Below are 23,776 nucleotides of genomic sequence, written 5' to 3'. Positions count from 1 at the left end.
CCTGCTCCCTGATAAGCAGAAAGAGCAACTAGGTTTTTCCTGCTTCTTTCCTGTTAAGCAGAAAGAGCCAAACTATGTCTGCTATCTAGCACCTGACTAGGAGGGTGCTACATAAACACCACTGACTAATCAGCAGATACAAATTGGACGAAATAACAATGTCATATAAGATGAATGTTACATTATGGATGCCTAATATAGGATCACAGCAGATATTACATACTGTATATACACACTTACATATACTGTGTCCATCCATCAGTTCATTGCAATACATATTCACTCAGCCAATACTAAAAATACAGAGGTCCCGGAGTAAGTGACAACCCTGCAAAGGTTACCCACCAAAGATAAACCACACAGGAATCCACATAAAACATCAACATAAATAGAGCAAAATTTAAGAAGTATAGTCAAAGCTTTTTTGGCTCTACTTCTATGGATCAAAGGATTGAAGCTCAATCTGCACTCCTGTGATCCATTTTCAGCCAGCCACAGGCTAAAACCCATTGTCTGCTGATGTCACTTTACAGTCAGGATCCACCAAAATGCCTGGACTGCCAGCTGGCTCAGCTCAATACTCTAGTGTGCACTGGAGGGGTAGAGCAGAGAGCTGGTGACTGACAGTCACTGCTCTCTGCTCGGAGCAGAGGGGAGAACTGAGCGATCAGTGGTCTTTGATCACTCGGCCAGGAATAGATGCAGCACAGGTTTTTTTTTTTGTCTTCTTGTAAACCTCTTATTTCTCGTTTAATACAATACCACAAAATGAAAACGAATGAAGCAAGCCATTGCAATATGCCACACCCTCTGTTGGAGTGGAGTGATCAAAAAACCAAACTGCAAATAATAGCTGCCAGCACAGCACCTTTCATAAGCCCAATATGCAAGAGGAGCTTACTCTAGTGAAGCCAAAATGGTGCCCAGAGCATGTAAGCCATGTTCAGCAAACAGGATGTGGGGAAGTCAACAACTTCCCTTAATGGTGGCGATCCATCCCTACTTCAGGCATCATGACATCACTTCCTTGCGCAACTGCTTAGTGGTGAGCACAGAGTGGTGAGGGTGCCAACATAACATGCGGTCCAATCCACCCGCCCAAAATGGGTGGAAGGGATCCGCCCTGGGAAAAAAGGCAACAGGTGATGGGGGGGCAAGCAAGCATGCTTTACTACAGCCCAGCTCTCACCATCCCACCCTAGGGCAAATGGACCACTAATGCCTGTCCCAATAGAACCATGAGGTGGGCCCATGTGTGTCGGGTGTGATCGTGCACATCAGAGAACCAGCTCAGAGTCCCCCTCAGTGTCCGGAACCCTGCAAGAGAAACAAAAACCTCTAAAAATCAAAGTAGACAATTATAAACCATTGGCACACATTTAAAGGGCTAGATACAGATAATCAAAAACCCAATTTACAACATACAACGGAAACATACAACACGCAGTAAGCAATAATATAAAGTGTGTCAAAAGACATTAACCATTGGGAAGAGCACAGATGGTTAGAAATTTAAAGGACTGTACACATAAATGTGCATATGCGTGTAAACGCACAGTAAACAGTAACAGGAACTATGTCAAACAACATTACTCAATAGAGAGAGTCCAAGAGGCTGGAAATTTGAAGAACCATGCACAAAAATATGCACATGTGTGTAGGTAAACGCACGCATGCAGGGGATTTAACATGTGCATCATTTACTCAGGTTTCTCAAATTAAACAGACACGAAACCCTCCAGATATGATTTGAAACTCATGGTCTCATTAATGCCTGGGGAATTTTGGCTTTTAACCTATATTTCCACTGAAATTCTCTCTGATTATTCCAATCATAATTGTGTTCAATCACCACATGTCTCCTGATGGGGTAATATCTATTTCCAATTTTCATGGCATGTGTGTGATCATTTATGTGGTGCCCAAATTGGAATTTACTCTAGTCAATATAAAAGACTCAACAAGAACATACAATCGGATATACAACACCTTTGATATTGCAATTGACAAAATGCTTTGCAATGAATAGTCTCCCATTCAATAATATCTGGGTCTTGTCTGTGCAGATATTTTGACAGAATTGCTAATCCCACATTTAATAGCTCCCATATCTTTGCAGGGATCCATATCACAATTTCTTTTAAAAGTGCTTTTTACCAGCCTGTTTCATAGAGATTAGGCTCTCCTAAACGTGATCTGCGGAGTTTCTGAAATAAATTGCCTTACCTTAGGGTCAATAATCAAAATTTCGAAGGATTTGAGTAAAAAACATTTCTCACATCAGCATGTTAATCAAAGTAATGATCCAAATAGAAACTTTCTCATTGCTTTAACCTTTATGATTAAAACATAAATAACGAGAGTGACCGGTTGCCCATTGAAAAGCCTTTTTAGAAAAAGTCTTGCTAGAGGCGATATCTGAGTGCATCAGCTGCTTCAACAATTTTTTTTTTTTTATCATCCTGACTCTTCCTTTTTAACAATTGGTACAGAATCAATCTTGTTAAAGGCTTGGGATGGAAACGATATTACCTCAATTTTGTTTGCCTAGCTGTGGGTTTGCGATGGAGAATACTTGACAGTGTACCATTTGATAGAAATCCAACGTCAACATCCAAAAAAGTAATCTTCTGTGAACTGTAGGACATAGTAAATTTTAGAATATACTCCTTGGCATTCAAAAAAGCCAAACAACTGTAAAGCAAGTTGGTGGAACCCTCCCACAGTTGAAAAATGTTGTCAATATAGCACAGCCAAGGGGCAGTGTGGGGCATGAATGTAGATGCTTCCTCACATAGCAAGAAAGCCAGATCCCACTTTCCCAGGTACAGGTTTGTGTAGGATGGAACACAACAATATGCTGCTGTGGAGAGGGGGGGGGGGGGCAGGCTGCTCTAGCTCCAGTGGCTAAATGACATGGTGGGGAAGTGAGGAAAGGTGAGTATATGCTGCTGTGGAGGGGGGTAGGCTTTTTTACTTTGCTCTGCAGGAGCAAATTAAGGTTCACTTTAATGTACTGGTACATGAATTGTAAGTGGCCTGCGCCTCTCTTGTCATCTGCATATGGTACAGTACAATCTCTGCCAAGCCCAGAGAGAGTGTTGATGGAACATAACAGTTTTGGATGCAACATAAGCATTATAAAAATATCCTCTATTTATTAGCAGGTATTTCAAAACAATTTAGGTTGACAATAAACCCTTACATAAGCCCACTGAAGTTACTAGCATCAGGTGATACACAGTGATCAATTCAATCCTCCAACACAGGCTGAATCTGTTTATCTGCACCTTTCTCTCCTCCACAGCCTTCCAAAGTACATATATTGATGGTATTTCTCAGATCCCAGGAGGTACTGTGCCTTGAAAAATCATTCATACAGTACCCCTTGAAACTTTTCACATTTTGTCATGTTACAACCAAAAATGTAAATGTATTTTTTTGGGATTTTATGTGATAGACTAACACAAAGTGACACATAATTGTGAACTTGAAGTAGAAGATAAATGATAAATGGTTTTCCCATTTTTTTTTTTTTTTTACAAATAAATATCTGAAAAGTGTGGCTTGCATTTGTATTCTTCCCCTGAGTCAATACTTTGTAGAACCACCTTTCACTGCAATTACTGCTGCAAGTCTTTTTGGGTATATCTCTACAAACTTTGTACATCTGGAGAGTGATATTTTTGCCCATTCTTCTCTGCAAAATAGCTCAAGCTCTGTCAGATTGTATGGAGAACATCTTTGAAAAGCAATTTTCAAGTCTTGCCACATATTCTCAATTGGATTTAGGTCTGGACTTTGACTGGGCCATTTTAACACATAAATATGCTTTGATGTAAACCATTCCATTGTAGCTCTGAACCTCTGCCCCAGTCTTAATTCTTTTGCAGACTAACAGGTTTTCTTCTTGGATTGCCCTGTATTTGGCTTTATCCATCTTCCCATCAACTCTGGTCAGCTTCCCTGTCCCTGCTGAAGAAAAGCATCCCCAAAACATGATGCCGCCACCACCAAGTCTCACAATGGGGATGTGTGTTCAGGGTGAAGTGCAGTGTTAGTTTTCCGCCACACATAGCATTTTGCTTTTAGGCCAAAAAGTAAACTTTTGGTCTCATCTGACCAGAGCACCTTCACATGTTTGCTGTGTCCCCCACATGGCTTCTCGCAAACTACAAACGGGACTTCTTATGGTTTTCTTTTAACAATGGCTTTCTTCTTGCCACTCTTCCGCAAAGGCCAGATTTGTGGAGTTCCATGCCTAATAGTTGTCCTGTGGACAGATTCTCCCACCTGAGCTGTGGATCTCTGCAGCTCCCCCAGAGTTACCATGGAGCTCTTGGCTGCTTCTTAACTTAATGCTCTCCTTGCCCGGCCTGTCAGTTTAGGTGGATGGCCATGTCTTGGTAGGATTTGCAGTCGTGCCATACTCTTTCCAGTTTTAAGTGATGGAATGAACAGTGCTCTGTGAGATGTTCAAAGCTTGGGGTATTTTTTTATAACCTAACCGTGCTTTAAACTTCTCCACAACTTTATCACTGACCTGACTTGTGTGTTCCTTGGCCTTCATGATGCTGTTTGTTCACTAAGTTTCTCTAAAAAACCTCCGAGGGCTTCACAGAACAGCTGTATTTTTACTGAGATTAAATTACACACAGGTGGACTCTATTTACTAATTAGGTGACTTCTGAAGTTCTGCAATTGGTTCCAATAGATTTTAGTTGGGGTCAGATTGAAGGGGGCTAAATACAAATGCACGCCACACCTTTCAGGTATTTATTTGTAAAAAAATTTAAAAACCATTTATCATTTTCTTTCAACTTCACAATTATGTGCCACTTTGTGTTGGTCTATCACATAAAATTCCAATAAAATACATTTACGTTTTTGGTTGTAACATGACAAAATGTGGAACATTTCAAGAGATATGAATACTTTTTCAAGGCACTGTAGGGGAGGTGGGGATCTGACATCACACACTGTACCACACAGAGCGTAGGGCTGAGTGTAACCTGAGGCCTGAGTGGAAGGAAAGGGCATAGCCCCCTCTGTACAGTCTCACAGAGAAACATGCACATCTGAGGATGTCAGTCACCTCCTGGGGAAATTTTATCCCCAAAGATTGCCTGGTGTCTGGAAAAACTGTCAGAATTAGCTTATGCAGATAGCAGAGAAATAACAGAAAAGACAGAAACCCAACTATAGAAGTATACACTATAGAAGAATATGCTTTGTTCATGTTTCATTTCAGAGGTTTACTACCACTTTAACCGCTTGCCGACTGCTCACAGCATATTTACTGCGGCAGTCAGCCCCTCACAGGCAGAGCGACGTAGGTCTGCGTCGCTAGCCTGTGAGGCTCTAGGGAGCGAGCGCGCGCCCGCGGAGGCGCGCTCCCGCTCCCGCGCCGTCACGGACCCCCCCGCGCGTGTAACCGGCGGACCCGATGTCCGCCGGTCACTCGGCGATCGTCGGGGGAGAGGGAGAAAGTCAGACGGCTTGTGTAAACAAGCCACCTGTCATTCTCCTCGGTGTAAAAACACTGATCACATGGTTCTACAATGTAGAACCGGTGATCAGTGTCCCTAGAGCTCAAGCCACAGCCAATGACAGTAAGAATCACGCCCCTAGGGACACACACAGCCCCTCCCTCTCAAATAAAGTTAACCCCTTCACTACCAGTGTATTTTTACAGTAACAGTGCATATGTATAGCACTGATTACTGTAGAAATGTCACTGGTAACCCCAAAAGTGTCAAAAATGTCAGTCAAGGGTCCGATCTGTCTGCCGCAATGTCGCAGTACCGCAAAAAAATCGCAGATCGCCGCCATTACGCGTTAAAAAAAAAACAATAAAAATGACAAAAATCTTTCCCTTTGTTAGTAAACACGATAACTTTTGCGCAAACCAATAAAAATACGCTTTTTGCGATTTTTTTTTTACCAAACATAGGTAGCATAAAACAAATTGGCCGAAAATGTTAAAAAATTTTGATTTTTACATTTTTTTTGGGGAATTTCATATAAAAAAATGTGAAAAATATTGTTATTTTTGCAAAATTGACCCTTTTTTTTTGTTTATAGCGCGTGATCAAAAAATCGCATAGGTGATCAAATACCACCAAAAGAAAGCTCTGTTTGTGGGAAAAAAAGGACGTCAAATTCGTTTAGGTACAGCGTCGCACGACCGTGCAATTGTCCGTTAAAATCACGCAGTGCCGAATCGCAAAATACCCCCCGGTCGTTTAGCAGCCAAATCCTCCGGGGCTTAAGTGGTTAACGATATGTTTTACAGGACAGAAAAATGTCAGCTGCCAATTCTGATGTATTTTTAGGTACATAGCATAGGGTTGTCATTCTTACCTTTCCTTCACCTCCTGGTAAATTTCTGACACAGAAAAGGCAGCAACACCCAATGTACACATACATGTTGCAGGTCAGTGACTTACCAAGCAGTGAAGGATAAGGATGACAGTCTTGGAGTGTCCAAATATGTCCGCAAAGACCATAATTCTTGCCTGAAAGGTTGATTTTAATTTTTCCCTTTCAGTTATCGGTCTTTTGTGTTCCTTGGCATCTTCTCTCTGTACACATAGAACAACTTAAACCAATACTTTTTTTGTGAAAATAATCTGTAAGGGTCAGCTGAAGTCACGTTTACTATCGAGTGTTTGAGATCAGACAGACAGGCGTATTGGATTACATCCCGAAGCACACACACTTTATTTTCAGGCATGGCACAAGGCTGAACCGATAATGGCTTTTGAGTAACTATAATACAAGAACAAAGACTCTCTTCGTAGAAAGCAACCGTGCTACTTACACACAATGTATGAGTTTAACTGAATAATACATATTGTGGGGATTAAGAACACAAAGCAGTGCACTACTTAGCATGCATCTGTTTGTCACACAAGCTAATATTTCTGGTAAGAAAAATGTTTCTCATTTATTATAATGACCTAATCTTTGAACTAAAGCAAAAAATACTGTAGGTCCAACTAGAAAGAACGGAACGTCTTCAGAAGGGCCAGTGGCTTGATGATTGGTTTTACATAAACCTTATAATGTTCTTTTTTATGTCATTGGATTAACAGGTTAATATTATATCTCTGCAGATATAATGCAACACTTTGTTTTTGTGCATTTTTCTTATAAAGAAGTGTTTTTTGATGGAGATGAGGAGTTTTTTTTGTTTTTTTTTATGGAGGTTATGACAAACGGCCCTCCCCAAGCAGGACATTGTGCTAAACATGTATTGTAGGTACAGTGCCTTGCTAAAGTATTCGGCCCCCTTGAACTTTGCGACCTTTTGCCACATTTCAGGCTTCAAACATAAAGATATAAAACTGTAATTTTTTGTGAAGAATCAACAAGTGGGACACAATCATGAAGTGGAACGAAATTTATTGGATACTTCAAACTTTTTTAACAAATAAAAAACTGAAAAATTGGGCGTGCAAAATTACTCAGCCCCCTTAAGTTAATACTTTGTAGCGCCACCTTTTGCTGCGATTACAGCTGTAAGTCGCTTGGGGTATGTCTTTATCAGTTTTGCACATCGAGAGACTGAAATTTTTGCCCATTCCTCCTTGCAAAACAGCTTGAGCTCAGTGAGGTTGGATGGAGAGCGTTTGTGAACAGCAGTTTTCAGTTCTTTCCACAGATTCTCGATTGGATTCAGGTCTGGACTTTGACTTGGCCATTCTAACACCTGGATATGTTTATTTGTGAACCATTCCATTGTAGACTTTGCTTTATGTTTTGGATCATTGTCTTGTTGGAAGACAAATCTCCGTCCCAGCCTCAGGTCTTTTGCAGACTCCATCAGGTTTTCTTCCAGAATGGTCCTGTATGTGGCTCCATCCATCTTCCCATCAATTTTAACCATCTTCCCTGTCCCTGCTGAAGAAAAGCAGGCCCAAACCATGATGCTGCCACCACCATGTTTGACAGTGGGGATGGTGTGTTCAGGGTGATGAGCTGTGTTGCTTTTATGCCAAACATAATGTTTTGCATTTTTGACAAAAAGTTTGATTTTGGTTTCATCTGACCAGAGCACCTTCTTCCACATGTTTGGTGTGTCTCCCAGGTGGCTTGTGGCAAACTTTAAACGACACTTTTTATGGTTATCTTTAAGAAATGGCTTTCTTCTTGCCACTCTTCCATAAAGGCCAGATTTGTGCAGTATACGACTGATTGTTGTCCTATGGACAGAGTCTCCCACCTCAGCTGTAGATCTCTGCAGTTCATCCAGAGTGATCATGGGCCTCTTGGCTGCATCTCTGATCAGTCTTCTCCTTGTATGAGCTGAAAGTTTAGAGGGACGGCCAGGTCTTCGTAGATTTGCAGTGGTCTGATACTCCTTCCATTTCAATATTATCGCTTGCATAGTACTCCTTGGGATGTTTAAAGCGTGGGAAATCTTTTTGTATCCAAATCCGGCTTTAAACATCTCCACAACAGTATCTCAGACCTGCTTGGTGTGTTCCTTGTTCATCATGATGCTCTCTGCGCTTTAAACGGACCTCTGAGACTATCACAGTGCAGGTGCATTTATACGGAGACTTGATTACACACAGGTGGATTCTATTTATCATCATTAGTCATTTAGGTCAACATTGGATCATTCAGAGATCCTCACTGAACTTCTGGAGAGAGTTTGCTGCACTGAAAGTTAAGGGGCTGAATAATTTTGCACGCCCAATTTTTCAGTTTTTTATTTGTTAACAAAGTTTGAAATATCCAATAAATTTCGTTCCACTTCATGATTGTGTCCCACTTGTTGTTGATTCTTCACAAAAAATTACAGTTTTATATCTTTATGTTTGAAGCCTGAAATGTGGCAAAAGGTTGCAAAGTTCAAGGGGGCCGAATACTTTTGCAAGGCACTGTAAATATTAGAACCAGAACCTTAACTGGATCAGTGGGTTTCATAATAAAGTTGGCAGTGCCTCCACCCAGGACATGGCCTCTGTGAACCTGGAAAAGTAGCCAGTAATATATTTAAAATAATTGTGAGCAGATAAACTACTTTAACCAGCATATAACATTAACCATTATTTTAAAGATGCACAAAAGTATGGCAATAATACAAGCTTCTATAACAAAAAAGATTAATAATAGTTCATACATCTGTAGCACCCTACAGGGTAGGTGCTAGGTAAAGTGTAGTAGGCCCTGTCTGCTTATCAGCAGGGCAAAGATTTTCAGCTAGGTTGTCATGGTTCCCAGGAGTGGCTGTTGAGACTAGGGAGTCTCCCCACTGTGCTCAATGAGGGCTCTCATTGGACAGTGGAGGAAACCCGGTCAATGGCACACCCAGGCTTATATCTACCCCAGAAAGGCAGATTCTACCACACAGCATTCTGGGAGTGGGTATAAGTTTGAGGGGAGCAAATGACGCAGCGTCTTTGGCGGGAAGCAGAGTCCCAGGAAGGAGAGCACGGCTGTCTCTCCTCCTGTCAAGAGGAATCAGGTGTCCCAGGCGGCTGGCCTGAGGGGACAGAGGGCTGAGCTGAGCTGCAGAGAGGATCCGGTGTTTAGAGGACCAGCGGAGCTGAGAGGGGTCGAGTTTCAGGAAAGCATTGCCAGTTGTGAGTAATGCAAACTGCCCCTGGGGGGTCTGCCTAGTGAGAGGGGACCACTCCGGAGAAGGTCAGAGGGATCCAGGAGCTAGCTAGCCAGTGCAGGAGCAAAAGGAAAGGGAATTACAGTGTTGACTCTGAAGAGTAAAAGGGGGTGCCAGTGTGGACCCTGAGGAGTAGAGAGGGTGCCAGCGGTTGGGCCCAGAAGTGTTAAGAGTACAGCATGCAGTGTACAGTAGAGTAAAGGGGGTGCCAGCGGTTGGGCCCTGAAGTGTTAAATGTACAGCGTGCAGTGTGCAGTGTTGAGAGTTGCAGCAGAATCAGTTTACAAAGGCTACCTAAGTCAGGAAGGACTGGACTGGAGGGAACAGTGCTAGACTTTTGAGCTAACCAGAGTGTCAGAAGTCAGTCTTCAGTACAGTGCTTGACTTTTGAGCACACCAGAAGTGTCAGAAGTTACACTCAAGTTCACAGACAGCAAGTCAGATTCACAAGTGCCAACGGGCATTGACCGGCATTCAGCCAATGTCAAGGCAGCGTCAGTAGGCATTTTTCTTCAAGAGTCCCAATTTGTACCTTGTTGAGCCAGAGAAGTATCCCACTCATTCCCTTCTCCTATCCTCATACAAAATAAATACAACAAAACAAAGATGCCGAACTTTACATCTCTGTATCAGACCTGACACTTGGGTATTCAGCTTAAATGGGCGGCTGGCGCTTCCGGTAACCATGGCAGACCCACATCAGGCCCAATGCCTTGAAATTCTGCTACACATCTAATGTACAAACAGGTATTATCAGCAAAAGGTCCAACAAGAGTCCTGGTGGAATTGTGCACATATACCTGGTGTGACGGTATGAGAGATAAGGTAGTAGTAATTGGTATATTTCACCTCGCATATGTTCTGTAGTAAGAGACTGAACTGAAATCTGGCCCGGGTTTTTCCAGCCTCTGTGACTGGCTAGGTTCCGGTCCGGAGATTGTGGGTCACTTGAGTCCATGCTCAGGTGGACTTCAAATGAATAGGAAGAGAGCACATGAATGCTCTGGCTTGAGACTCAAAAGTGAATCTGATAGAGGAGCTCTGTTTGGACTTTAAAAGAAAAGGTTTGCTTGACCATATGTTTTGTGGGTGATGGGGACCAGCCCCACACTGTATAGTGAGGAAAACTGCTGTATAGTTTAGCACCGGACGGCAAGGATTTACTTTACTGTTTTGTTGTTTTTTCATATTTCCAAACCTCTGCTAAATAAAGCTGGCAACCCACCAGACTTTAACCACTTTACCACCGGAGGATTTTGCTGTCTTCCGTCCAGGCCACTTTTTGCGATTCGGCGCTGTGCGACTTCAACTGACAATTGCGCGGTCGTGCGACGCCGTACCCAAACGAAATTTACGTCCTTTTTTTCCCACAAACAGAGCTTTCTTTTGGTGGTATTTGATCACCTGTGCGATTTTTACTTTTTGACCTATAAACAAAAAAAGAGCGTTTATTTTGAAAAAATAACAATATTTTTAACATTTTTTTATATGAAATTCCCCCCAAAAAAGATGTAAAAACCAATTTTTTTAAAAATTTTTGGCCAATTTGTTTTATGCTACATATGTTTGGTAAAAAAAATCGCAATAAGCGTATTTTGATTGGTTTGTGCAAAAGTTATTGCGTTTACTAACAAAGGGAAAGATTTCTGTCATTTTTGGTGGTTTTTTTTAACGCGTAATGGCGGCGATCTGCGATTTTTTTGCGGGACTGCGACATTGCGGCGGACAGATCGGACCCTTGACTGACGTTTTTGACACTTTTGGGGGTACCAGTGACATTACTGCAGTAATCAGTGCTATAAATATGCACTGTTACTGTAAAAATGACACTGGCAGGGAAGGGGTTAATTTTATTGGAGAGGGAGGGGTTAATGTATGCCTGGTGCTTACTGACGTGTAGGGGGGGAGGTGACTGTGTGAGTCATGGACAGATCGGATGTCCAGCTATGCTGAACAGTCCGATCTGTCACTCCCTGTCACTATGGAGATCCGCCCGCTGTGTTTACACACAGCGGGCGGATCTCCAGACTCGATCCCCGACGATCGGGTAAGAGCAGCGGCGATCGCCGCTGCTCCTCCCCTGGCCCGGCTCCCGCTGTGAATGAAAACAGCGGGATCGAGCCTCCGGCGGCGCGCAAGCGCCGCCCAGAAGGGGGAGTGTCTAACGACGTTAATACTACGTCGCTGGACGATAACGAACCACTCTGCCGCAGTAGTATTACTGTGAGCGGTTCTAAAGTGGTTAAAGAAATTACCTGCATGCTGGCCTTATTTTCCTGGAAAAGGTGATGCCTGTAAACGAATCTCCCACACTGGGTATATATAGTTATCATTAAAGAGACCGCCATATGAATTTTGCAGCATAATCCAGTTGCAGGGGCCCCTGAGGACAATCATGATTCAACGTTTGGTGTCGGAGACCTGAAGACAAGATCTGAATTGATAGGGAGACCCTCCTGCCATTGTCCAGGAAGTTCCATGAGGTACGAAGTAGTGAGGAGACATTACTGGAAGACACAGCAGAGGAGCCTACATAAAGGAGAAAGTACCCCCCATACTGTGGATCTCAAGCCACATCCAGCGGACCCCTGAGGCACAGAGGAACCCGGATATATATAAAAAACAAAGCGCAAGTTGATTCCTGCTGGCGTATGCCGCTAGGAATCTACAACATCTGGTAAGTGAGTTTTCTTACCATAATCAGCACGCAAGGTGATCGGTGAAGGGTCACAATTTTGGCATTGAAGCACGTTAATTAGATGAAAGACTTCTGCACTACAGCACTTTCCTTTTTCCACCAAGAAAAATAGGCTTCTGTGGAGACACAAGCCCACGTGAAATATAGAGGACTGTTTGGACAGCTATATTTATATATTTATATATTTCTATAGGCACTGTGAATCATTTCATGTTACATATGTGAATGTTTATTTATATTTATCCACCCATCCAATATGATATTAGCCAGTTTTTAAGGAATATATAGAGCATATTTGAACCTTTTATGCAAGTTATTTATATAATCACTGTATGCACTTTATTATGAAGGGTTAGCGCAGTTACATATTCTACACATTGTCCAACCAGCCTAGAAACTGTGATGTGACTCTGAAATTCAGACTATCTACTCTATGCTTAGTCCCTAGTAGCATCTAATCTGTTATGCAAACAGACCTCTACCTACCAAGTGGCTATCAATGCCTAATCTTACTCTAGCCTATGCTGGTAACTAAGCCCTGAGCTAAATTTAGCTATAGAATCCCAGACCAAAAGGGACAGGGTTAACTAGACTTAAAGGAGCTGCATATAAACCCTATTGAAAAAAAAAAAAAAAAAAGGTTCACCTACTTACATACAGCAAGGTGACCACCACACACACACACACTCGATCACACACCGAACTATCTGGTATATTGCATGTAAGATAACAACAAGGGAACAGATATACTTATGTCACCAGTCATTAAACTCATACATACAGTATATACACCCAGAAGCTATGGGCAATGATAGTAAATTATTAACATAGGAACACATGCCTAATAACCCCAAATTCTGTTTTGGAATAGCAACAGTTCCTCTATGGGGATATGTGATCTCAGCTCCTCTCTCTCTTCACTTTCTCCTTTTGGGGATTCTAACCCAGCTATGCAGAGACAGGAAATGATGTACATAAACAACTTTGTCATATTAAGAGTTATTTACAAATATAGACAGCAGAGGTAATGAATCCTGAGTGCCGGTTCACACTGATGCGGGTGCGCCGATCACATGTAATGTTGGAGAGAAAAATCCAAAGTCAGGGGTTTCTTCAATCCTTCAGCTCGGCGAAAAACACGTTGGGAGTTGCCTCCCTCAAGATGTATAAAACTGCAAGGCTCAAGCAGAAAGATATGGGACCCCAATAGCATAGCAATCCATAAGAAATACAATAGCAAGTGCAGAGTGACTTACAGTTCGGACCGATCACATCAGCCATAGACAGGACGCCGGGACGCTTCCACGTTCCATGGCTCCGAACCACTCAGACCGGAAGTGACGTATGGCTTACGCAGCTCCGCCCTACGCGTTTCATCATCAGACGTCAACTGGAGCGGAGGAAGCCTCCCCCAGGTTCAGGCACTGGGGGTAGGATACTGGTCTCTGGGGACAGGTAAGTAACTCCTCCGGTGACAAGGGTTTCTCTCTCCTTCCTCCTGGCTCTCTATAGCTGTAAGGTTCCCTCAGGCTGCTGGGGTCACGGATGCGCTGTTTTGGGGTGAAATTCAAGGAAGACAGAAGAGAGATGATCGGCAGGGCGGCTGCCCAGTTCCAAGATGACATAGAGTGACTTCCGGCAGCCGTGTGGCAGACTACCCTATCCAAAATGGTGCCTGGCCGACTTCCGGTCGGCGGAGTTGCATTAGGATGGCCCCAAGTGACTTCCGGTTCGCCGTTGGTGGCTGGGAAGCTCTGGGAGATGCTCAGGCAGCAATTGGGGGACACATGGAGAGTGGGCAGGACCCCTTCTCACTCCCTTTATAGTGGGGAGTACGAGACAAGCCAGGTGCACAGAACAGGAGAAGGTTCAAGCAGCTGAGGCCAGGTAAGGGGAGAGGATCCAGGGTTGCTGGGTGGTATGAAATGTGTGGTATGCGGGCTGTAAGAATCTTCCTTGTTTTAACAGCTTGTGCCTGTTTTGTGCCATTCCTGTTCAGAGCTCCTGTGGGGGTAAAACATGTCCTATTGATTACATGCAGGTGTGGAGATAATATGCTTAGTACAAAATGCAAACAGAGAGAGCAGTGCTACTACCCTTACAGCTCACAAATAAACAAACTCCCTGGTGCCCGATCCACAGCCGTTTAACTGAGTACATATGTAGAAAGGTGATCTGCACATCAGTAGTTGCTATTAAAAAATCTTCATCTTTATTCAGGAACCACAGAACACAACTGCTGATAAGATCAGTTGATGTGTTTCAGCCTATAAGGCCTTAGTCATAACTACATTTAGACACAAAACTTTGAAATATATAGTGACTCTACATTTCACAGGTTCCACCCATTCATTATCTCAATTAATTGCAGACAATTAGCAAAAAATTTGAATCAGTAATAGTATATACTAAGGAAACCCATGTATGTGCCACTTAATATCCACAAACTTCACAATGATAGTATACATAGATAAAAATAAAAATGAAAAAAATCTATAAAAATAATAAAGAAAAGTTATAAAGAGACCAGGAGGAAAGAGAGACACTGGAGAGAGACAGTTTAATGTATGTGCAGATCTAGATCCCATCTCAGGTTTAACCCCCAAGGTGATCTTGAATTAAGTCTAAAATTCCACCATGCCTCTCTTCCTAGTAACCTTCTCTCCCTATCACCTCCTCTAGGTGAGTGAGACAGCCGTTCTATTCTAAAAAAAGCTGGGTGATAAAGCATTTCCTAATGTAGGTGCTCTCCTGGAAAAATGACAGCCTGCTTTTTAAAATTACATTTAAACCTTTATCTACAGTATATGCAAAATAGGCAAATTCCTTTTTATTATTTTGATTATTTGTTGATATTCTTTAGAAAATGTAGTTATAAAGGTAACGGGTTGACCTGTTACATTGTTTCTAAAAGTATAAGGTTTATTTCTATTACCTTTTCTATTTCTGGGCATGTCTGCTAGCAATTCCTCTCTATTCTTCATTAGAGATCTTTCTAATCCCTGATATAGGTTGGGAAAACTATACCCTTTCTCCAAACGGCGATGATGAATGACCCTACACTCCTGTTCAAAGGCTGAATCTGCTGAGCAATTGTGTCAAGCTCGAATAAACTCCCCATAAGGGATGGCATTGATGGTGTGGGATGGATGACAACTATATGCAAACAGAGTAGTATTGCCGGAACATGACTTTCTGTAAGTACATGTAGATACATTGCCTGTAGTGGAATCACCCTGCAGTGTAATGTCAAAAAAGTGAATACCAAAAATGTTGTGTTCGATTGAAAAATATAGATTTAACTGGTTGTCATTAAGATACTCACAGAAATCATGTAATCCTACAGGGTCGCCATCCCACACCATCAGGAGGTCATCAATATAGCGAACCATAACACACAATCAGTCTGGAAAAACGATTGCTGGAGGAGAACAAAAAACATTCCTCCCACCAGCCCATATAAAGGTTCGCCATTGTACAACCTTTTGTTGCTGATTCTTAAAGGCATACCATGAGCCCTACCAGAGATCAGGCACACAATATAAGGTGAGAGTCAGGTAAGTAGGTATTAAATCCATTAAAAAAGAGCGCATGGTTAATGAAATGTAAATCTCTCTGGCCCTCACAGCCAGCACCGTTCCTTAAGACGTGCAGACAGAAGCCCTTCTATGGCTGCAAGCCATTCAAAAGCCCCCCCAAGAAGGCCGGAAAGGAATGGCGGAGACACAGGCTGAGGAAGGGGTGGAGGCTCAATGTTTGGGCAGCAGCCTAAAGGCATTACCTAGGAAGATATTAGGAAGATATTATGTGGTCTTGTCTGCTAGAAGCAGCAACGGATAAGGAAGCGGAAAAGGCAGATATGATTTCCCTAATTAAACAAACAGTTAAAGGTTCCCTACAAGAAATGGCGATTAAACCCAGCCAACCAGAGGCAGCAGGAGCCAGCCCACCATTAGCTAAGAGAAGCTCCTTAAGGGAATCATCAGCAACATCTGGTAAGAGCAAAAAGAGAAGTTCTTGAATGGGAGGAGGAAATCACGCAACCCGCAAAAACTAGAAAATATTATCCACAATTTAAAAAGTCGGTACTCTAATTTCCATTGATTGAGGAGGTGAAGGATATTATCTATAATGAATGGAAGAAGACAAAGAGAAAACCATCCTTATCCAACAGATTTGAGAAAATGCATCCCTTCAAGAGGTCCATGCACTGAAAGTGCCCCCACTAGTGGATGCAGCTGTCATTAGATTGGCCAGACATGTCACATTACCTATGGATGATGCAGTTTCCTTTCAAGGATGTTTCAGAAAGGAAGATAGACATAGAGCTAAAGAAAATATATGCATCGGCAGGAAGTGCCTGCAAGCCATCATTAGCACTGACATCAGTAGCCAAGGCAATAACAACATGGGCAGAGAGTGCAGAAGCAGAGTTATCCACAGAAACTGGAGGTGCCTCCGTACTGAAAAAACTGAAGAAAATCAAACTGGTGGGCGATTTTGTAGGTGATGCAACAATCGACACACTGCTGTGTTCAGCCAGAGTAATGCTATCATCAGTGATGGCGAGAAGCGCATTATGGCTCAAGCCCTGAACAGCAGACGGATTGTCAAAATCCAGCTGGTGCTGTATCCCCTTTGACGGAGCAGCCTTGTTTGGCAGCAAATTGGAAACCATTATTTCGAAGGTGACAGGGGGCAAGTCAGGGTTTCGTCATCAAGATTTGAGACCCAAACACCAGCACAGCCAGAAAGGAGACAATTTATGAGTAAGATAAGGGACACAAGATCCTTTAGAACAAACAACGATACCAAGAGAAGGTGGAAGAACCACCAGATATCGGTGGCTCGGCTGAACAAATCAAGATAGTGCACAACGCAGAAACCCTTTTAAAGGCCCCTCAGTCCAGACTGGTCTGGTTGGTGCCTGACTACGCCATTTTGTGCCAGTCTGGGCGGAGCAAATCAAGGACCCTTGGGCCATAAAGATAATCTGGGAAGGTCATCACTGGGAGTTTGTGGCTCCCCAGAGGTTTCCCACTTTACACTCACAAAGCTCCCTCAGTGTTGACAGAAGATACAGATAATCTTTGAATGTGTCCAATCGCTCCTACAAAAAAAGAGCCATATAACCAGTCCCTATGCGAGAAAGACATCAAGGATTCTATTCTCCTCTTTTCCTAATAAAAAAAAAAACAGGCGATCTAAGACCAGTATTAGACCTTCAGAAGTTGAATAAGTACATCCAAGTGCAAAGCTTTCGAATGGAGTCATGGCAGTCAGTCATACAAACCATCAGACAGGGGGAGCGGATGTTATCTTTAGATTTATAAGATGCTTACTTACATGTCCCAGTTCATCAAAAATTTCACAAATATTTATGCTTTGCTAGAATGGAAAACAATTTTAACTCATCTGCCTACCATTTAGCCTGTCAAAGTCACCGACGATATTCTCCGGTCATAGCAATGTTGCGCAGACAAGGTCTACAAGTGTTCCACTATTTGGATGATGTCCTCCTAGTAGCCCAAAACCTGCAAATTCTGACAGAACATCGGGGGATTCTGGTCCAAACCCTACTGAGCCTAGGATGGATAATCAAGTGGCAAAAGCGTGAGCCAGTGCCCACACAGAGAAAGCTGTTTCTGGGGGCAATCCTAGATACCTGCAGGAACACAGTAGACCTACCTCCAGAAAAGGCAACGGTGCTTGTCTCTCAACTATAAAGGATATCAACACTCTCATACCTCTTGGCTTCCCAATGTCTCTGACTGTTAGGATCGCTAGCGGCTACAATACCCATGGTGGGCATCCGCAAGTGGGCCCACTGGTAGTGATCAGATGCATCAACAATAGGCTGAGGAGCATATTGCAACAGGCATCTAGCCCAGAGCCTGGTGGAGAAAGGAGGAAGTCTCCAATGTATTAAAACTGAAGGCAGCCTTTCAAGCTCTAAAAGCATTTCAAGACCAAGTCAGAGGGACCAGGGTAATACTCCAGATGGACAACAGGGCAGCAGTCGCCTATGTATGCCGCAAAGGAGGAACGAGGAGTCAAGCCCTACTAGCAGAGATCACACCATTATGAACTGAGCTTAACAGAATGTGTCAAGTCTATAAGCCACTTACATCCCAGCACAACAGAATTACTTGGTGGATGCACTAAAACGGAAAACATTGCACAACAAGGAATGGGCACTGAACCAGTCAGTCTTCCAGTGGATTTGTAGTCAGAGGGGTCATCCAAACCTCAACTTAATGGCATCACCGACCAACAGGAAATTCAGACTCTTCTTAGCGAGGGCAAAATTCCCACAGGCGGAAGCGGTGGATGCACTCAGCTCCAAGTGGATCTGTACCCTAGCATACGTATTCCTGCTAACATCTATAATTCCCAGGTTACTGTACAGAATATGCAAACACCCAGGGGTGGTGATAGCATGGTGATAGCAATCATTCCAGGCCGTAATTCCCACTACTACAGTCTTTGGTGTTCGAACCCCCAATCCTACTACCCGGGATACCAGATCTCCTCCAGCAAGGTCAGTTTTGTCATGCAAATCCTACCAGGCTTTATCTTGCACCATGGAGATTGAGAGGAGAAGGCCAGGGGAAGCAGGTTGCTAGGCCTCAGTTATCGAAACCTTGCTGAAAGCAAGAGCGGAAACAACGAACAGTACCTTCTTGAGGATATGGGAAAAAATTGCCACCTTCGCTGAGTCCAGAGGATTCGACCCATTAGTGCCACGGGAATCACAAGTGCTAGAATTCCTTCATACAGGCCTTGAAGTAGGCCTACAGGCAAACACACTCAGAGTCCAAGTCTCAGCCTTGTCAGGTGTAAGATGGGCTACCCAGCAGTTAGTACACCAATTCCTGAAAGCTTGTAGTAGAGTTCGTCCTCAAAGAAGGTCGTTTTTTTTTCTCCATGGGAGTTACAGGTGGTATTGCAGATGTTGTCTCAACCTCCTTTTTCAGGTGACCAAGCAACCTCCTTGTGGAATATAAGGATGAAAGCAGTTTTTCTCACTGCCATTACATCAGGGAGAAGAATATTGGACATTCAGGTCTTGGGACACAAACCTTCTTATTGTTGCCACTTACCAGATAGAGTGATATTAAGAACTCTGCCACAACATCTGCCAAAGGTAAACAAACCATTTAATCGGAAACAAGGCATCGTTCTCCCATTGTTCTCCTAACAATGCGGAGAGGCACATCTAACCAGACACACGAGTTAGATATTGGGTCTATCTTGGAAGTATACATACAGAGAACAGCCCCTTTCAGAAGAATATAAAACCTGTTCGTCACCCCAGGTGGGACAAGAAAAGGGCTGGCAGCATCTACCAGAACACTGGCGTTGTGGCTGGCCAAGACCATCAAGAGGGCTTATGAGGCAAGAAGTTTAGAACCTTCAACTGATGTGAGGGCTCACTCGACGAGAAGCCTAGGGGCATCCTGGGTAGAATTCAAGGGTGTATCCCCAGAAATAATATGTAAAGCCACAACATGGTCTACATATAGCACTTTTTTGACTCAATATAAAGTACATCCGGCAGCCTTAACTACTGTAGAGTTTGTTCTGTACTGACTGGAGTTAACAATGAATAAAATACTTCTTCATACCCTCCCTTGTGTTTTTTTTTTGGGCGTGCTAAATTCCATACGTGTATGCGGTCATGCTTGTGTCAGGAAAATGGAACATTTTATACTTATCTGACGGTAATTTTTTCCTCTCCTGATGCATAAGCATGACAGCATACAGGTCTCTCCCTTGGGGGCTTCACATTATTTGAGTCTAATTATGAGAATGCCGCCTTGGGGGAGGTGATTTATTTATACAGTATACCCAGTCCTGATTGGGTGAGGGATGGAGCCTATACCCATACGTGTATGCTGTCATGCTTATGCATCAGGAAAGGGAAAAAACGTCAGGTAAGTATAGCATTTTCCATTTTCTGTCTTAGGGTATATCCACTCCACTGGAGGAGCAACAGAGACACCCTTGGATAGCAGCAATCTCAACCTGATGGACTTGACTCAGTGGCGTACCAATGGGGGGGGCGGGGGTGCGGCCTGCCCCGGGTGCTACACTCTGGGGGGTGTCAGCCGGTGTCCTGCCCGGTGTGTTCAGACAGATCCCGGAGTGTGAAGGCAGCTGCAGTGGCAGCTCCTTCAGTCTGCTGCTAGCGGGGGAATAAGGGGGCGGAGCCACGGCGGGAAGAAGGTGAGTGCCCATTGCCCAAGTGTGTGTGCTGGATAGGAGGGGGATGGGGCTGCTGCATATAGAGGAATTCATCTTTCTCTGTTCTTCCTGCAGCTGCCTGCTGAATAACTGATTCTCCTCTCCAACCCCTGGTTTTCCCTGCTCGCCCCCCATGTGCTCCCTGTCCCCCCAGTGCTCTCCACCCCCTGCACCTTCCAACCCCTCTACAATGCTTTCCAAACCTCCTCTTAATTCTCTCCAGCCCCCCCCCCCCACGTGCCCTTCTTCAGCTCCTCCAGTGCTCTCTGCTTCGTCTGTGCTCTCCGGCCCCCCTAGTGCTGTTCTATCTTCTATGATGTCCTCACTCCTCAGTCTCTGAGCATCTCTTGTATCATGTCTGTAGTCTCTGACCATCTACTGTATCATGTCTGCAGTGTCTGACCATCTACTGTATCATGTCCTCAGTCTCTGACCATCTACTGTATCATGTCTGCAGTCTCTGACCATCTCCTGTATCATGTCTGCAGTCTCTGACCATCTCCTGTATCATGTCTGTAGTCTCTGACCATCTCCTGTATCATGTCTGTAGTCTCTGACCATCTACTGTATCATGTCTGCAGTCTCTGACCATCTCCTGTATCATGTCTGCAGTCTCTGGCCATCTTCTGTATCATGTCTGCAGTCTCTGACCATCTCCTGTATCACATCTGCAGTCTCTGACCATCTACTGTATCATGTCCTCAGTCTCTGACCATCTCCTGTATCATGTCCTCAGTCTCTGACCATCTCTTGTATCATGTCTTCAGTCTCTGACCATCTCCTGTATCATGTCCTCAGTCTCTGACCATCTCTTGTATCATGTCTGTAGTCTCTGACCATCTCCTGTATCATATCTTCAGTCTCTGACCATCTCCTGTATCATGTCTTCAGTCTCTGACTATCTCCTGTATCATGCCCTTAGTCTCTGAGCATCTCCTGTATCATGTCTGCAGTCTCTGACCATCTGTTGTAATATGTCTGCAGTCTCTGAGCATCTCCTGTATCATGTCTGCAGTCTCTGACCATCACTTGTAGCACGTCTGCAGTCTCTGACCATCTACTGTATCATGTCCTCAGTCTCTGACCATCTACTGTATCACGTCTGCAGTCTCTGACCATCTCTTGTATCACGTCTGCAGTCTCTGACCATCTACTGTATCATGTCCTCAGTCTCTGACCATCTACTGTATCATGTCCTCAGTCTCTGACCATCTCCTGTATCATGTCCTCAGTCTCTGACCATCTCTTGTATCATGTCTTCAGTCTCTGACCATCTCCTGTATCATGTCCTCAGTCTCTGACCATCTCTTGTATCATGTCTGTAGTCTCTGACCATCTCCTGTATCATATCTTCAGTCTCTGACCATCTCCTGTATCATGTCTTCAGTCTCTGACTATCTCCTGTATCATGCCCTTAGTCTCTGACCATCTCCTGTATCATGTCTGCAGTCTCTGACCATCTCCTGTATCATGTCTGTAGTCTCTGACCATCTCCTGTATCATGTCTGTAGTCTCTGAATATCTCCTTTAGCAAGTCTCCAATCTCTTACTCAAACTTAAACACATTGCTAATATTAGCTATCTATATATGCTGAAGGTAGGACTGTGCAAGGGAGACAGAGAGTGCAAAAGGGGGAACTGTGATTAGAGAGATGGAGGGCAGACTGCAAGGGGCACTGTGATGGGGGCTGTGAAATTTGTGCAAAAAATATTCTTGAACACATTACAATTTTTTTGTGGGTGTTTTTACATTTTAAAGTTGGGGGGGGGGGGGTACCAGATATCGGATCCGCCCCGGGTGCCAGATGCTGTAGGTACGCCACTGACTTGACTAACACATTAAAGTCGAAATCCAGCTTACTCTTTTTAATCAGTTGCATCAATAGTTATTTTGTTTCTTTTGGGATAAAGGTTTTACATAAATGAATAAAAGCTGACCATTATATCAGCCATCGGTGGTAAATGTTTTGTCTCAACCCTCTAACTGCCCAGCCTGGTCTATTAAAAGAAGTTGAAAAATAACAGATTTACTGACCAGATCACCAGGTGAAAATAAAGAGAGAGAAGAAAACAAATGAAGCCACATCTAAGATTTGGTAAGTTATGATAACATCTTACGTTTTTGCTTTTGGGTTTGGATAGTCTTTAAACATCTATGTGTCTGTTTCTTTCAAGGAGTTGTAAAGTCAGGTTTGTTTTATCCTAATGCATTCTATGCATTAAGATAAAAAGCCTTCTGTGTGTAGCACCCTCTAATACTTATTTGAGCCCTATCTCTGTCCAGCAATGTCCACGAGTCCCTTGGCTATCCGGGACTCTCCCTCCTGACTGACTGAGACACAGCCATGCCCCCATTGGCTCCCACGGCTATCAAAGTCAGTTAGCCAATCAGGAGAGAGACGGGCAGGGCCAAACTTTCGAAGTAGTCCTTTCGATGACATCAGAAATACTATCTGTCTCTGCACTGCTAGCTCAGTCTATGATGAGAGACTCCACTTCAGGATTGCACCTGGCTGAAAGGTCACAGGTGCCTGATAAAGTTTGGGGCCTCTCAGTGTGTGTGAGAGAGTGCCATTCAAGGGATGCAGTTGGAGGCAGCAAAGGAGCAAGCCACACTAACTGGAATGGCCATGAGAGCACAGATGGAACTGTTGTATAAAAAAACACCTTGTGCTTGGTGAAAATGAAATTAGTGAAATAATGCAAAATGAATACATTCAAAGCGTGTAGTGGATGATGCCCACTAAAAAGTGTAAGGATACCAAAACACAAAAAAAAAAAAGTACAGTTAAACCTTGGATTGCCAGCATAATTCACATAAAGCAATCATTTATCAAAGTGAATTTCCCCATAAGAAATAATGGAAACTCAGAATATTCATCCCACAACCATTTATCCTTCAGTCTATAGTCCATATAAAATAGTATAAGTGTTAGAAGGATGCGCTACCCTATCTGATAGATGGCAGAACCTACGATTTCCTGAACACTGGGAGATAAGTAATTGTAAATAAGAAAGAAAACGAGTGCGCTATCTATACCAAATATGTAACACAATGAAAATGAGAATCTATGTGTCCATGCACACTATAGGCATTTACAGGAGAATGTATGTGTCCATGCACACTATAGGCATTTACAGGAGAATCTATGTGTCCATGCACACTATATGCATTTACAGGAGAATCTATGTGTCCATGT

The 23,776-nt window shown here is 43.4% G+C and overlaps 1 protein-coding gene across 1 annotated transcript in view; it reads left to right on the top strand.

Annotated features, from left to right (window-relative positions):
• The window catches only part of GRXCR1 (glutaredoxin and cysteine rich domain containing 1), a gene marked incomplete at both ends in the record, with an annotated part of 83,695 nt that overhangs the window by 22,318 nt on the left and 37,601 nt on the right, over positions 1–23,776 (top strand). The window lies entirely within an intron of this gene.

This window comes from Pelophylax lessonae (genome assembly GCF_965119305.1).
Source record: "Pelophylax lessonae genome assembly, chromosome: 1".
NCBI lineage: Eukaryota > Metazoa > Chordata > Amphibia > Anura > Ranidae > Pelophylax > Pelophylax lessonae.
Note: the sequence above shows the minus strand (reverse complement) of the source record. Positions and strands in the feature narration are given on the sequence as shown.